Raw genomic sequence first — 15920 nt, forward strand, 5'->3', positions numbered from 1 at the left:
TTACTAAAAAGCCTATTTGTGATCAATCATTTGTGTGTGTTTGGCGATGTAGGGCAGGCCCCAGCAGAACTACACTATAAGCCACAAGAAATTGGTGAACAGGAAAAAGAAGTATGGGTAAAATACCGAGATCCCAAGACAGGGCTATGGAAGGATCCTGCTAAGGTCCTGTTCTGGGGAAGGGGATATCTTTGTATTTCCACCCCTACAGGAGCATTGTGGGCACCTGCCAAGTGGACTAAACCTGTTCTTGATGCAGCGGCTGGTGGATCAACTCACAGAAGAGGACAAGGACTGTCTGGAGAAGAAGCTGCTCCTGATCCTGAGACCTCTACTGCTTCAACTGAAGGGACACTCGAAGGCGATCGACAGGGCCATAACACGCCGTTCCCGGATGACCAGGGAACTGATTGACATTATTGAATCATTATCATCTTTCCATATAAAAGGACTGGCAAAAGAGAACTGTCTTGAATGTCACAGCCCAAATTGTGCTGTTTGGGTTGCACTGTGTTGCGGGGGTTGTGATAAGAGCTTTTGGGTGGATCAGTTGTCACTTTTTCATTTATGGTGTAACACCTATAATTATAGACATACCTGGGAACATAATTGGGAGTGGGCACTACGAAATGAAACAGGACTAAACACTGCCTCAGCTTTAGATCTTTATGAATCACATGAGCAAAAAATCTTGGCTTATTATCGGTGGGAGGTACAGTGTATTTTGAAAAGGGTTAAAGCTCAAAGTGTATCATATATAGCCTCTGTAAGGTGTAGAAAACTGGTGCCTTTAACACAACATTCTGTTGTAGGGCCTATAAAAGGAGATCCCAATCAGGCATTAGATAACTGCATTAGAAGGTTACAAAGGTGTGGTCTTCAGGTCTCGGGAGCAGTAAGGTTAAAAACTGATAAGAAAAAGAAGGTCAAAGTAAAACCAGAAAAATTAGGTTTACTTTTGTTATATTGCTTGGTGTAGTGGTAGCCAAAGAATTAAGGGTAACACATTTTAGTCAACCTAGAGATAATGTATGGATAACACTTGCTAGGCAGATTAATCAGTCGTCGCTTTGTCTCAGCCTTGGAGGAGTTACTAACCCTTTTCGAACATGTTTGGTAGGGCTTCCAGTATGGTCTCCTCAAGAATTCTGCAGTCTTATTAATAACCGTGCCTTATATATGCGCAATATGGTAAATATTAAATTGCCTGCACAAAAAGGGTATACTGCCAGTCAGAGTGACAGCTACCGCCAATGCCTGTTAATTCAATCACTTAATACTCCTTTGCATTCCCCACCTGAGGAATTGGAGCTTTTCGGAAGTGCAAATGCTAGCATGACCATGCTAGCACTTCCAATGGTGGGTGGTTCAGCTTTGATTACTCTAATTCTCAAAAGATGAATCAGCATAAACAAACATGGGCTACTCTGGATTCATCTCTAAGCCCGGACATAGTGTCCAAACAACTTTATAACCAATGTAAAGGCTCTAGTACCATAACACCTAAGAAATTACCTACGGGAATATTTTTAATTTGCGGAGATAGAGCCTGGAATGGTATACCTGCCCAACCTCAGGGTGCACCTTGTTATTTAGGCAAGTTATCACTATTCCACCCTAATATATCTGTGTTAATGCAATTAAGTCATAAGACAAACAGGCAAAAGCGCAGCTTACATAATTTAGACTGTAGTCAAGTAGGAGATCCATTGTTCTGGAGTAAATTTAAACATATAATGGTTTCAGCTCTCCTACCATGGGGTGCTGCAAGCAAGGCAATGACTTTAGCAAAACAAATAGGGTGTTGGGCTAAGGGTGAATTGAATAAGACATCACAGATATTAGATATGTTAACTGCAGATGTACAGAGTGTTAATCATGCTGTTTTGCAAAATAGAGCTGCCATAGATTTCTTACTATTAGTACAAGGCCATGGGTGTGAAGAGTTTGAAGGGATGTGTTGCATGAACTTGTCTGATCATTCTGTATCTATTCATGCTAAGTTAAAAGAGCTACGGCTAGGGCTTAACAGCCTTAAGGAAGAAGAAGGATTGGGAATTGATGAATGGCTTAAAAGCTTAGGATTGGGACCATGGTTAAGAAACCTTGTAATATATGCTATAGGGATATTAGGTGTACTTTTATTGCTTTTACTTATATTACCTTGTTTCTGTAGCTGTATCCAAAAGATGGTTAGTAGGATGATAGAGAAAACCTGGCAAACTAACCTCTTTTCTCTCAAAGAAAAAAGCGGGGGAAGTGTGGAGAGTTTAGTTCAAGCATGGCTTAAAGAAAAAGGCCATGAAGCCATGCAATTGAGAGAAAAGTAAAAGGTAGTTGCAAAGCAGTTCCAAAAGCAGTTCCCAGCCTGATTTCTATAAACAATTAGATTCTCTCAGGCATCACTCTATAAACAATAAGGTTCTCAGACAGTCTTCCCATAACAAGCAAAACACCCTCTCTGGGAAAAGATGGCACCCTGGGAACAGATATGGAAGTTTTGGGAACCTTTCATATCACAGTGGGAACACTTGTTTTGTTTTGTGTAAACAATTAACGGTATTGTAAAACAAAAGGAGTGGTTAGAGTTTTCTCTGTTAGCCTATCATGAACCTGGATTTTGGAATATGCATGAAGTTCGTTAACACTATTATTTAAACTGGCTGATCGATCAATAAACTTGAGTTCGATGCATTATAGGATGGTCGTACTCCCCTCACTTCAACAGTTAGATATTAGGAAGATATTCTTTACTGTGAAGGGGCTTAGACACAGGAACAGTTTCCCAAGAAGCTGTGGATGCCCTGATCCTGTCAGTGTTCAAGGTAAGGCTGGAGAATGCCTTGAGCAACCTGCTCTATTGTTAGATGTCCTTGCCAATGGCAGTAGGGGATGGGTCTAGATGACTTTTAAGAGGCCCCTTAACATTGTAAAAGTGGAAAAATAACAGTGAAACACTGCTGTAAGTGCAAATCCTGGAAAGAATTGCAAGGCAAAAGAGTGCTACACTAAAAACACAGTTTTCAATTGACTGTATATTCTATTTTCATATTAGAAAAAGTTCCCCCCTTTAAATTCAGGTTTAGCATTAAGTTGAGAGCAGAATCTAATTATTGCTGCTTCTAGGTGGACATGCAGATGTGGGAACAGAGCTGGCATCCTCATTGTCATGTTGAATTTAATGTTTTTCTTCCAGGTATGTTCCCTGGTAGATGAAAACCAAAGCATTATGTTAAGCTACTTTGAACATTCCTTTTTTGCGACATATAGTTTTGCACACATACATTATAAATCTTTTTCTCATCTAGTTTATCTGCAATATTTCTGTTCTCATCAGAGTTTCTTCTCTCTTCAGACCCACATCTTTTTTAACACAATGCCTTGAATAAGCTCTCTACAAACACTATTTTTTTAATATCCTCTATTTTCATTTGTTTTTTGAGGGTTTTTGATTCAGTTTGACTTAATTCACGTTTTGAAATCTACTGGAATGTGATTTAATTCACATTTTGAAATCTACTGGAAGGTGATTTAATTCACATTTTGAAATCTACTGGAATGTATGTAACTGGAATATAAGAGAGAGAAGTTAAGAACTTTTTTGTTCTTAATTTACTTGAAACTAAACATAATTTGTTTGCTTGCTGGGATACCAATATTATAGTGACTGTCTACTTTCATGTTCACTTCATAGGGGAAATAGAGACTGTTTACTTTGCTCACCAGTGCTACTGAGCCAACAACCACTCAAAACTCAATACTACTTTCACCAAAAAAAGGTTGCAAAATCACTTAACAACTTACAGGAAAAAAAAAAAAAAAAAAGTTTTTTTTAACATCTGACATCCTCAGTGGGAGAAAGGAGATGTCATGTTTATCCCAGCTTCAGATGTCCTTCTGTAATTCTTATCTAAGTGAATCCTCAAATATCCTGACATCTCTGTTTTTAGGAATATTTCTATGCTAAACTATCTGGTTTTCAGCCTCCAGAGGGACTGGTTAAGCTCATTTAATTCTTTTATGACTTAATTAAGTTAGCATTAGTAACAGCATAAAATAATGTGGTTATTTAATTTCTTTAAAATATTCATAAGAAGAAGCTAATACTTTTTATTTTTTCAATTTGACATTTATAAATATAATAACTGAGCCAAACTTTCAAAATGAGCTCTGAAATTAATGGTAAATCTTAATTTCTTCTTGGGTCTGTTTTCCATAGAATGGGAGAATTTATACAAGAGCACTGAGTCAAATTCTACTCTACCTGAATTAATCCATTCAGCTCCATGAATGTGGAGCGCATTAATGTGGTGGTGCACATTAATGCAGCTTTTGACCTATGAAGAGGAGGAGTGACAGGGAAGCCTGCTGTGCTGTTAAAAGCAAGCTGTATCTGCAAGAAACTGACTCCCTTTCCCTGTACCTTGCCATCCTGCATGCAAATTAGGATGGTCATTTCTAATAATCCTCACAGCCCACAGAGCTGCAAGGCATTTGTGATTGAAAACTGCAGTGAAATGTTTTGGCAGGAGACAAAAAGCAACAGGATCAGAACTTGCCACATCTGAAAGATGAACTTTACTGGTGCTGCTTGACAGTGAGTGCAATAATAAATGTGCCTCACAAGTAACAGGTACTCTGGGAAAAGGATACCATTAGGAACTCCATGCTGCCAGCTTCTCCACAGCCTGCAGAAATATGTGAGAGAAGACCAGGTGTGCAAATAGAAGCATCTCCTCTATTATTCCATAGGTGAATTCAGGTAGACAAATGGGCTTCCTGTTAGGGGTTATGTCAGTGGCAGTGCAAGTGGGTGACCTAATAGTAACAGCCATGAAAGTGATGAGAAAGCAATATAGGTAAAGAATGACAAAAGAAAAAGAAAATATCAAAATCAATACATATTTTCCCTTTCATTGAAACAATTGTTTTGTAGCATGAAGATTTTCTATTTCTTCTGAAATTATTTTCTCAAATTCTATTGTGTCTACATTATGTCCTCTCTTAGTCAAAGTGTTGTAACATGATAGAATAATTAGGAAAATATTTCCAAAATAATTAATTTCTTAAGTACCTGGTAGCAATTAAATACATGAGGAAGAAAATACAAAGGGGTATAGAGCAGTGGGAACAGGATGAGAAGTATCATAAAGGATGTAACAGCTGTAACTTCAAATAAATATTCTCCTGAAGAGAGTAAAGAATTGTTCCAACAACTTGACAGTTGAGGCAGTAGGGGTTTCAGTAAACAAGGAAACATCCTCTCATCTCTTTATGCAGTGTTCTATCTATCTGATCACTCTGTTGCCTTTTTTCAGCACATTTTACCACAGCAATTCAAGTCTATAAAGGGAGACTGGTAAACATCAGTTCTCTGTGCTGGCTTTTCTCACATCAAGGGCAGTGTTCAATGAAGGCAGCACACAGCCAGCAACCTGAAGTGTTGTGCCCAGCCACGAGGCAGGACAGATCCCAAAGTTGCCCTTGTACTGTATAAGAGGCAGTTAGAGATTCAGGAAGCCAGTGCTCCATACCACCAAGCCATGCCCATGGGAAAAGTCAAAAGCCAGTTTCTGCAAAAGTTTCTTGCATGGTCTGCTCACCTCAGGTGGGCACTTACAAAACTGAACCCTCCATCTAGAATCTGCTTCAGCAAGTTGAGCCGCTGTGTTCTCACACAGATAAAGCATACCTTTTCCCTTGGACAGTATCAGTGAGAAAGCAGAAATAATCCAGAGACTCTCTGGCCTCAGTCAAGTCATCTTACCAGCCAGGTTGCAAGAATCAGGCAAAGAAAGGTGCCAAACCAGTCAGCTCAGTCTGAAGAAATCCTACTGAGGAGGCTCTACAGGTTCAACAAGTCCAATAACACAGCTGCAGATATCTTGGAAACTGCACAAAGCCTGCAGCATTGACAAATTTGCAAGCACCATTCAGGTAATTTCTTGTATTGTTTTTGTGAACATATATTCCTAAATTCCATTTCCACTAGACAACTGATTTATTTAATGCCTTCTGTATCTCAGTTAAAGGATTTGTCCCACTGCGTGTTCTTGGAAACTAAGCTGCTAAAAATTTTAGCTGTAAAGGTTTCTCTCATCTTTGGCATGTTTTTTTAATAATAAGTTCCATAAGGCTTAAACAAAAATAGTTCACTGACCTTTAAAATAGTTGAGGTTTTACCTTTATGAATTTCCTGTTACTGTATTGCCCATAGCTTATCTTGCTACTCTAGCCATCTCCCTCCATGTCTAATTTTTTCTGTTAAAAGTGTGAAATATGGGGTTGCCTGGTACAGATTCAAGAAATGACACAATACACGTGTTATCTAAAAAGTGATGGTTTATAATCTTGATCCTTTCGACCTAATAGCATTTTGCATTACCAGGGGAGTGTCTGACCTTTGAAGTTATTATGAAGTATAAAGTCAGATATTCAAAGAGATAAATAGTTCTTCAAATATTCAGCCCATTTCTAAAGGAGAAAATTAGTCTGGCAGGATTTCTGTGCTGTATAAAATAAAAAAGTTCTGTATGGTTTGGATTAGAGAGGAGATATAGAAGGATAAATGATAAATATACAGATAAGCAGTAGAACCTGCAAGTCAGAGCTTTCTTCACTTGACACAGAACCGGGAAAAAACCTGAAGTAAACAGCTGGATATGTTTTCCTGCTCTATGTGAAGGGGCAGTTAAGTTTAAAGATGACAAAATGAGACACGTAGAGGCAAAATAAGAATGTGAAATTGCACAGAGTTTGTGAGCTTGACTCAACTTTAGCACCAAAAATGAGTAAAAATCTCTGAGTTTGAGTCATTGTTCAAGTTTCAAAATACTGCCATAACCTCTTTTTAATTCTTCTGTATCAGAAAGCAAGTAAACATTGCTACCTTTTCAAAACTAGTGAAAAAACTCTCTTGAGAGCAAGATTTTGTATAATTGAACATTTAGAGAAGACAGTTGTGTCCTACGGTGACACTTTTATCATTGACCCCAGTCATGGACAGAATAAAACAGATTAGTCTGACTTTAAAAAAAATCACGCATAGCCCTAAGTTCATGTCTTTTATCTACATTTTTACTTCACATGACTTCAATATAGAACATTCCACTTGAAACTTCCCAAACAGTTATTTTAGAATATAAAATATTACTCACTAAACAGGATTAGATTACGGAGACCAAGTATACAGCGCTTGTTCTTATATTGGAGATTACAACAGAAATGGTAGAGGGCTACTTCTTTAAAGCCAGCCAAGAAAGTACTCAGCTCCCATGCATTGTCTAAACATCTTTTCACCACAGAGATTGATGCAATTTATGTTTCCAAAGAGTTAACAAAAGCTTTAAAACACTGTGTTCCACTGAATGCAGTTGCAGAACAGTTGATGTCCATACAGCAGAGACAGATTAAACTCCCACTGAAAGAAAAGCCATGAGGAGGAAAGAAAAGCAAAGACTCTTGGCCGTAAGCTCAGATGCTTACTGACCATAACTGCAATTATTAAAAAATACTTAACTTAAAAAATATTTTTACCTTTTTTTTTTTAGGCATAACTGAATTCCATTCTGTACTGCAACATAGAAAACTGGAAAATCTAAAAACATCTCAAAAAGAGATAGCTTAGACATGTCAAAAATAATTTCCACTGTTTTTTGTGGAAGGGTTAGGAAGTGTAACAGGAAAACAGGCATAAACACCAAAGTGACAACCAGATCATATCCATTAAAAAGAAACTATAACAGAAAATCTTTAACACTGTTGGCAAGAAACAAAGGCTAGAAGTCATATAATTGACAGGACTAGGTTTTCTTTTATGAAAAAGCATAAAGAGTGAAAAATTCACCAAATTAAACAGTTACTATATTTGCCACATTTTGTCAGCCATGTTATGAATGCCTACAGTATCTCAAAACCAATAAATTTTGGAATATATCAAGACATCCTATCTAGAAAAATCACTCTTAAATGGCTCTTTTATGAAATCTGCCAAAGAGATTGAATGCCAATTTGGAACTGCAAACACATACTGATTCTGCAGTAAATCAGTGAATCATTTAAGTGGGAAGGCTTCAGGGACTATGAATGTACTGAATTTTAGTTAACATTTTAACCAATGAACAAAAAGAGGAAAATAGTATATTCATTTAAATGAAAAACAAGTAAAATAAACCAATGTTTATTACAAAAATATTTATTACACAAAAATCTCATGTGGTATAATCTTTGTACTTCTATGACTGATACAAAAACATTTGAAGACAAGTGGAGTGCCTACAGTGAACAGTCTGTCCAGTGTCAGTGATGTTACTACTAACCATCCATTCCCAGGCTTTTGCCTTGGGATCTTCCTCAAATTTCTCATTATGGCCCTGGGACACTGTTTTGAGACATCACCTGAAAAGCTGGATCTTCCAACAGTAAATGGGTCCTATAGACACTATTACCAAATCCACAGGGTTCAGGACACAGTAAGAATGGGCACAGCCACAGACCCCACTGGTTACTGGGCTTAGTCTGCATTCTCCTTTCTTAAAAATTAATTTTAGAATTCTTTAATTTCATTCACAAATATCCACAGATGTTCTCCATTTAATAGCCAGCAAAAGAGCACCAGGCTGACTGTTTCATGAAGGGAAAGAGAGAAAGAGAACTGACTCATAATCTTGAAAATTTTTTATTTTTCCAATAAATATGTGTCTTTCTCTGGAAACCTTTATTTCATCAGCAAGCATGTTATGAATCTCCTAATTGTTGATCTTCGCAAGAGAATGTAGGAGGCAAATGTTATTCTGAATTCTGTTTCATTCTCAAGTAGTGATTATTTGCCCACAGCCATTTCAGAATTAATAGAAAAAGCATTACAATGTCACTCAGCACTGTTGCCCACAGCCTGGGTTAAATGTTTTATATGCTTGCATTTTAAGTGAATACCTTTCAGTCTTCATTTAAAACTCTGAATATTTTTTTGGGGGGGTGGGGTGGGGGTTATATTTATAAAATACTCTACATTTATTTAAATGCATGAAGAAAAGCTTTGGCCTTGTTCTATTTCTATAATTTCTGTTTTTCTCAGCAGATTTCCTGTGGAGGGATGGAATATAAGAAAATAAAGATAATGCAGAAGGTAGTCTCACACCTTAGGAGGTGCAGCTCTGATAATCACCAAAGATTAGGAACAGGCCTGTCCTTAATAGGCCACAGCTGTGTCCAATAAGGATGAGTGCTATAAAAGAGTGGGTTAGCTGGGTGAGAAGAGAGTTGAAGTTTGTTGGCTGTGCTGTGGAGAAGAAGGAGTCAGTGCTGTGAGGAGAAGCCCGTGAGAAATCACCGAGAAGGTATGGGAGCTTTGCAATAAGATGAAAACAATTTCCTTCTTTTGGGCTAACTTTGCACTTCAGTATTTCTGATAAAATTGGGAAATTTTGTGGCAATTTAAAATATGCTAGGCGATTTCTGAAGAAAATTTCCAACCAGCAGCTTCAGAAGGGTCATTTTCATCCCAAGTCAGGGAATTTCAAGAGTGGATCTTGCTCTCAGCTTTGCCCTAAATCTGCTGAGAGACACTGTTCTCTGTTGCAGTGCTCTGCTTTCCCTCCAGGCTATTCCAAGTAGATGTCATTCCATGTTCTGTGTTCACTGGATCCCTCACAAGACAGGTGATTTTCACCCACAAAGCATATATTTTGTTGAAGCAAACAAATTAAATTAAATCTGGGAAGAAAGTTCTGGCATTTTAAATGAATGTGCAGTTTTGTGGAGGGCTAAAATTTAAGCTAAAACAGCTGAAGTCTGAAATTGACCCCAGGGTGAGACAAGCTCATAATCAAAGACATCTTGTTCCTGACATCAGTGTAACATGCAAGGGTAATCAGAAAGCCACAAAAGTTCTTTGTTTGCCAGAGACTCATCAGTCAAGTAAACAGATAAGAAATAAACTGTTTCAGAACTTTTCAGCTCCAAAATCTCATTCTCAACTGCTTTAATGACACCTCCAACTTCAATGGTTCAAATAATTAAATTACATACATATACATTGTTGTGGTTTGAGAGGAAGTGAGTTTTTTGGGATGCTGTGGTCACACCAATACGTGCTCAGATTTAAATATTGGCACCTGGTGTGGCCATTGGGGACATGGATATGCCTCTGAGAATACAGGGTGTTAAAGGCAGAGAACTCCCAGGAAAACTTTTTCTTGGTTCCGGTCAGAGAACCAAAGATTCAGTCTTCCCCTGCCCAGCTGCTGCGGCTGGGTGAGGGAGGCCTGGGCCCTGGGGATGGAAGGGTGGAGGAGCACCAAGAGACAACAGGCAGCCACCCACCCCCAGAAGAAATAGAGAGAGAGCTGGTGTCTTTGCTGGTGCCACCTTGAAATTTGATAGCAGGCCGGCTGAGAAGGAGAAGGGTGTGGGGGGGGGTGTTGCAGGGAGAAGGTGCCCAGCAAGGCAGCCATGGGAGTTCTGGACAAGCAGAGCTGTCAGCCTGACAGCTGATCCTCCTCCTGAATGAGAAGAGAGAGAGGGATGAATGGCAGGAAATGGGCAAGTGTGATGCAAGTTTGTGCAAGTGAAAGATGTCTGAGAGAAGTTGGGAAGAATTCTAGGTGGTAGGCGATGATGGAGTGGCCTTTGGCTGAACTTTTCTTATATAGCCATGGACAGAACTGTTTTTTTCCTGTGACATAGCGACTGCATCTAGGGGGAGGCAATGGCTCAGAGCCAAGAGAGTTCAGTGTTGAGACCCCTCGGCCCCAAGACGTGAAATTTGGGGAGGACAGTTATCCTGAAGGTGAGAGACTGTGCTCTTTTTGGAACTGGACAAAGCACCCTTAAAAGGAAAACCCCAGAAGCACCTCTGGTCCATGTGCAGTTGTGAGAGCCCTGGATATGGAAGGACAATGTCACGATGGCAAATGTTCTCTGGGCAGTGCCACAAGTGACATGGAAACACACGAGGTTCCAACAGTGTTTCCTGGGGAAGCCTATGGCACAAGAGGGACTCCTCTGCTCTTGATGAACTGAGGATTGATTATCTGGAGGGTGGTGATGGACTGAGAGTTGGTGATCTGAGCGATGGCAACTGAATTGAGAGTTTAAGGTTTTGTCTTAGTGTGGTGCATTGGGAACTTGGTTGGGGGGAGGAGGAATGTTTGGAAGGTATTTTCATGGGGGCACTGGCATTGTGCCAGCGTCAAACTGTGATATTTTTTGGTGGGTAGGAGAGGTCCGGATGATGTCACAAACTTCTGTACTTCCATATAGTCAGTAAACATATTCTTACAGGTCATTTCATAATGGCTGGTAGCCTCAGAAGGCATGGACAAGTGCTCCTCACAGGCCTTGATAACATCCTGCAGGGTGCCTGGTGGTTCTGTTGCCCTGTCATCCAGTTTCAACATGAGTCACAGCAGCTTCTCCAAAGGATCGCTCAGTTCTTGCTCCACTTGGTTGTCAATTTCCCAGTCCAGGGCTTCATAGATCACCCCTCCCCAGTACTCCAACAACTTGTCCTCTGACTGCTGAATGATGCTGAAATCATACTTGTAGTAGACCTTGAAGGAACCAGTACCATCAGCATGGGTAAAGATGCTCTCAGAACCCTTTACAAATACAGAACAGAGTGGTGGGCTGTGGGCCATCTGTTCTATTTTTCTGCAACACTGAAAGAAGGATAACCAGGCTTAGAGGAGAATCACAAGAAGCTCAGAGAGGAGATTAAAGAAGACCTTCTCCAAATCTCCACAGTACAGATCAGAGGTTCTGGTATCCAAGGCAGACGTTCCCCATATGGCGAGAGAAGGTACATTTCTGCTAGGCAGGGGAGGGGAGGCCAGGGGGATAAAAGCAGAGAGCTCCCAGGAAAACTTCTCTTGGGTTCTGGTGGTGAAAGAGCTCAGAGCTCTCCCCTGCCTGGCTGCTGTGGCTGGGTGAGGTAGGCCTGGGCCCTGAGGGTGGAAGGGTGGAGGAGCACCAAGAGACATTGAGCAGCCAGCCCCCAGGAGATAGAGAGAGCGTGCTGGTGTCTGTGCCTGTGCCACCTTGAAATTTGATAGAGGCTGGTTGAGAAGGAGAAGGGGGGTTGCAGTGAGAAGGTGCCCAGCAGGGCAATTGTGGGAGTTCTGGACAGGCAGAGCCTGAGATTTTTAACCCTTTTCTTGCATGATGGAAACCTCACAAATGCTGATCCTCCTGGAGCTGAATGGGAAGAGAGATAGGGATGAATGGCAGGAAATGGGCAAGTGTGATGCAAGTTTGTGCAAGTGAAAGATGTCTGAGAGAAGAATTCTAGGTGGCAGGAGATGGAGTGGCCTTTGGCTGGACTTTTCTTATATAGCCATGGACAGAACCATGTTCCTGTGACAGAGACTGCATCTAGGGGGAGGCAATGCCCCAGAGCCAAGAGAGTTCAGTGTTGAGACCCCTCGGCCCCAAGACGTGAAATTTGGGGAGGACAGTTATCCTGAAGGTGAGAGACTGTGCTCTTTTTGGAACTGGACAACGCATCCTTATAAAGGAAAACCCCAGAAGCAGCTCTGGTCCATGTGCAGTTGTGAGAGCCCTGGATATGGAAGGACAATGTCATGATGGCAAATGTTCTCTGGGCAGTGCCACAAGTGACATGGAAACACACGAGGTTCCAACAGTGTTTCCTGGGGAAGCCTATGGCACAAGAGGGACTCCTCTGCTCTTGATGAACTGAGGATTGATTATCTGGAGGGTGGTGATGGACTGAGAGTTGGTGATCTGAGGGATGGCAACTGAATTGGGAGTTTAAGGTTTTGTCTTAGTGTGATGCATTGGGAACTTGGTTGGGGGGAGGAGGAATGTTTGGAAAGTGTTTTCATCCTGAGTTTTGTGTGTTTCTTTTATATATTGTAGGTTAACATAGTGGGTTTTTTTTTCACTTCTATTCCTAAGCTGGAGCCTGCTTTGCTCTATTCCTGGTCCCATCTCACAGTAGACACCAGGGAGAATGTATTTTCATGGGGGCACTGGCATTGCGCCAGCATCAAACCATGACATACATATATATATATGTTCATAAACATACATATATATATATATATACACTTGTTAGAAGATGCTGAGACTTTCATTTGAATGAGTTAAGTAAAGGAGCCTGAGGCCAAAATAGAAAAGGAGAAATTGTCCAGGCAGGAACAGAGTAAAGAAAGGCCTTGAATATTCTCTTGCCTTTAGTTAGTTGATAGAAAATTAAACTGGAGGATCATAGTGACTGGCAGCGACATAAACAAACTGTTAGAAACAATGCAAAAAAATCTGTTGTGCTTGTTTGTGAAAGTTAGAGTCAGAAAGTTAATGAAAAGAATAAGGTTTTGAGACCTTAATTAAGAGGTGGAATATATGGATGATTGCGCATAAAGTAAATTGTAAAGTAATAGGGAACAGAAATGCACCTTCAGCTCAATACACGTAAGAATACATAAAAGAACAACCATCACCTCTTGTTCAGGTCCAGTAACAAGAACTGCATTGCTGACAACAGCAAAAACCCTGAAGTGAAGATCCTGGAGCATAAAAGGTATAATTTCAGACTAGAAATATATTAAAGGAAGGCATAGTACACTCACAGAGTCCATATTAAAAGAACAGAAAACTCATCCCATGCTAGCAGGACGCAAGTAATTTTTCACAATAACACCTACCTTAAGCCAACTTATGGTGGGTGGCAATTATTGAAAGTTCTATTTTTTTTTTAATTTCATTCATGTCTTTGTTATTCTGCCAACATAGGATAGAAACGTTCTGTATCATTGAATTTAAATAATCTAATTTTGTATTAAGCTGCTAATGTTTCTGTTTTCATTCCCACTTTAAATTTGAATTTAACCTTAGATACTCAATAATTTTAATGATTCAAAACCCTAAATGGTTGGTCTAAAAATGTCTATTAAGTCAACTGCATTTCCTGTGAAGAGCTAGGGTAGGGGTAAAGTCAAAGACCCAAGCACTTAATCTAGTTCTTCTCTAAATAGAGGGAAATTTCCCTGGACAAATATTTACTCACCCCTAAACAAGTGGTTTTGAAAGTTATTAGATCAAAATGCACATTGTCAATTGTGTAATTGTAACAAGTAGGCATCTTGTTACAGACGACCATGCCTCTTGTTGCAACAATTGCCAATTCCATAGAAGTGAGGAAGATATTAAATATTTCTCGGTCAAAATTATGTTTATTAAGTCTTCTGACTAAACCATATCATCCAGAAAATTCCATTTCTCCAGGAATCCCTCTCAGTTAACAAAAAAAATATGTTACAGAAGATAAGTCTTGTGGAAAAGAGGAATTATGATGGTCATTCAAACACATTGATCATTAAAGAATAAATCTCTGAAGACAGTATTTCTCATGCCACTGAAACCTGGAATAAGCCAAGTCATGGTTTACTCCATTTCATGGCCTGCAGCTCAAGAAGAGTGTCTCTACTGCAGGAAATGATTGCAGCTGAATCACCAATTTGTTAAACTGGTTCCACTTTTACAATGTCAGCAACAATTAATTGCAAGCTTTAAGATCAATAATTCAGACTTAAATTCCTGAGGCAGAATGATCAATGTAATTATAATGATGTAACAATAGCAATAACTATAGAAATAATATAACTGTGGAATCACAATAAGCAAATAAAACAATGACGAGAGAGTAAAGGTACTGAGATTTCTCTATTTCATACCTGCAGTGAAAGCCACAGCTCGCCTAAGATCTAAATGATGTGCTCTAATTATTCTTAAATGACAGAATAATATAGAATTTGTATAGGATATCAGCTGAACACTGTACTAATTAACTGCATTTTTGCATGTTTCAGATATCCATGAACTCTAACATCCCACAGACAAAAACTGGAATACTTTGAATAAGCTCTTAGGAAATATCTGCTTTTATCTCTAAAGTTAAGAACCTTAATTTAACTTGTGTCACTGAAGAAAATGGAGTATTTGTGCTAGGAGATCTCTCATTCCAGGAAATCAGAGAAATTTTTGCAAAATTCTAATATTTCTTATATAATGTTGTTAGTCTTATGTGTAATACTTAGAATTACCAGCCCACAAAAGCTGTAGAGAGTTTGGAAGAGTGTTAGAGAAGTTATTCATTTATTTCATATAGAGTTTGTCTTTATTTTGGATGGCGAAATTTCTCTTTCATCAAGGAATAATAGCTGACTCCCTGAGATGAATTTCAAATTCTGGCCATTTTCCAAGCCATTCCAGATTAAAGGGCTACATTTGTATGGAGCTATCAGCCTGCATCATAGTGAAAGAATTAAACTAGCAATCATGGCTATGAGTAATGGTTCCTTTATTATTAGTGTCAGATTAAAATATTTCACTATGCAAGTAAGAAACTCTCCTTCCAACAGCACTGTGAAGAAAATGAGCATCACTCAACCAAAATAAAATGCAGTTAGTCATCACTGCAAATAATCAAGCACCCACATATGGCTGACACACTAGTTTCCTTCTGCATGACCCAACTACCCAGAATCTGTGTGTGTTACACAGAAAAAAAACCCTAAAACAATCCAATCAAAGCATCTTTTTTCTTACAGTTTTGTTATATCAGGCTTCTGTCTTTGCCTTTCCCATGACAGCAACTACCAAAAGTGAATGAGTTTTCATTGAAAACTCAGTAAAATTGTTGCTCTACATGACTCATGGACTGGTAGTCAGCAGCAACATTTTCCTGTGTATAGCCGAAGTATATAGTAATTTTATTTCATCCTCTGTTTTTTAGTTTCCAAAGTTTCTGCTTTCAAAGCATGAAGTTGAATATGCTATTTCTTGTTCCAAAGTCACAGATCCTCACTAGCTGTCTACACCTGCACCTCTTACAATATTTATTTTCAAGAAATATTGGCTGAATCTAAACACACTTTTTTCCTTTTTTGTAAAATTTT

At 39.2% G+C, this 15920-nt stretch overlaps 2 long non-coding RNA genes across 2 annotated transcripts in view; both read left to right on the forward strand.

The window, feature by feature from the left end:
* Nucleotides 1-15920, forward strand: part of LOC132076103 (uncharacterized) — a 772278-nt gene that overhangs the window by 718641 nt on the left and 37717 nt on the right. The gene's annotated exons all lie outside the window — the stretch shown is intronic.
* LOC132070036 (uncharacterized) lies at nt 9267-15265 on the forward strand. The gene is made up of 3 exons (XR_009417942.1): nt 9267-9338; nt 13475-13543; nt 14832-15265. It is a non-coding gene; the product is annotated as an uncharacterized LOC132070036 (long non-coding RNA).

The sequence above is a fragment of the Ammospiza nelsoni genome, chromosome 1 (assembly GCF_027579445.1).
Source record: "Ammospiza nelsoni isolate bAmmNel1 chromosome 1, bAmmNel1.pri, whole genome shotgun sequence".
NCBI classification, from domain to species: domain Eukaryota; kingdom Metazoa; phylum Chordata; class Aves; order Passeriformes; family Passerellidae; genus Ammospiza; species Ammospiza nelsoni.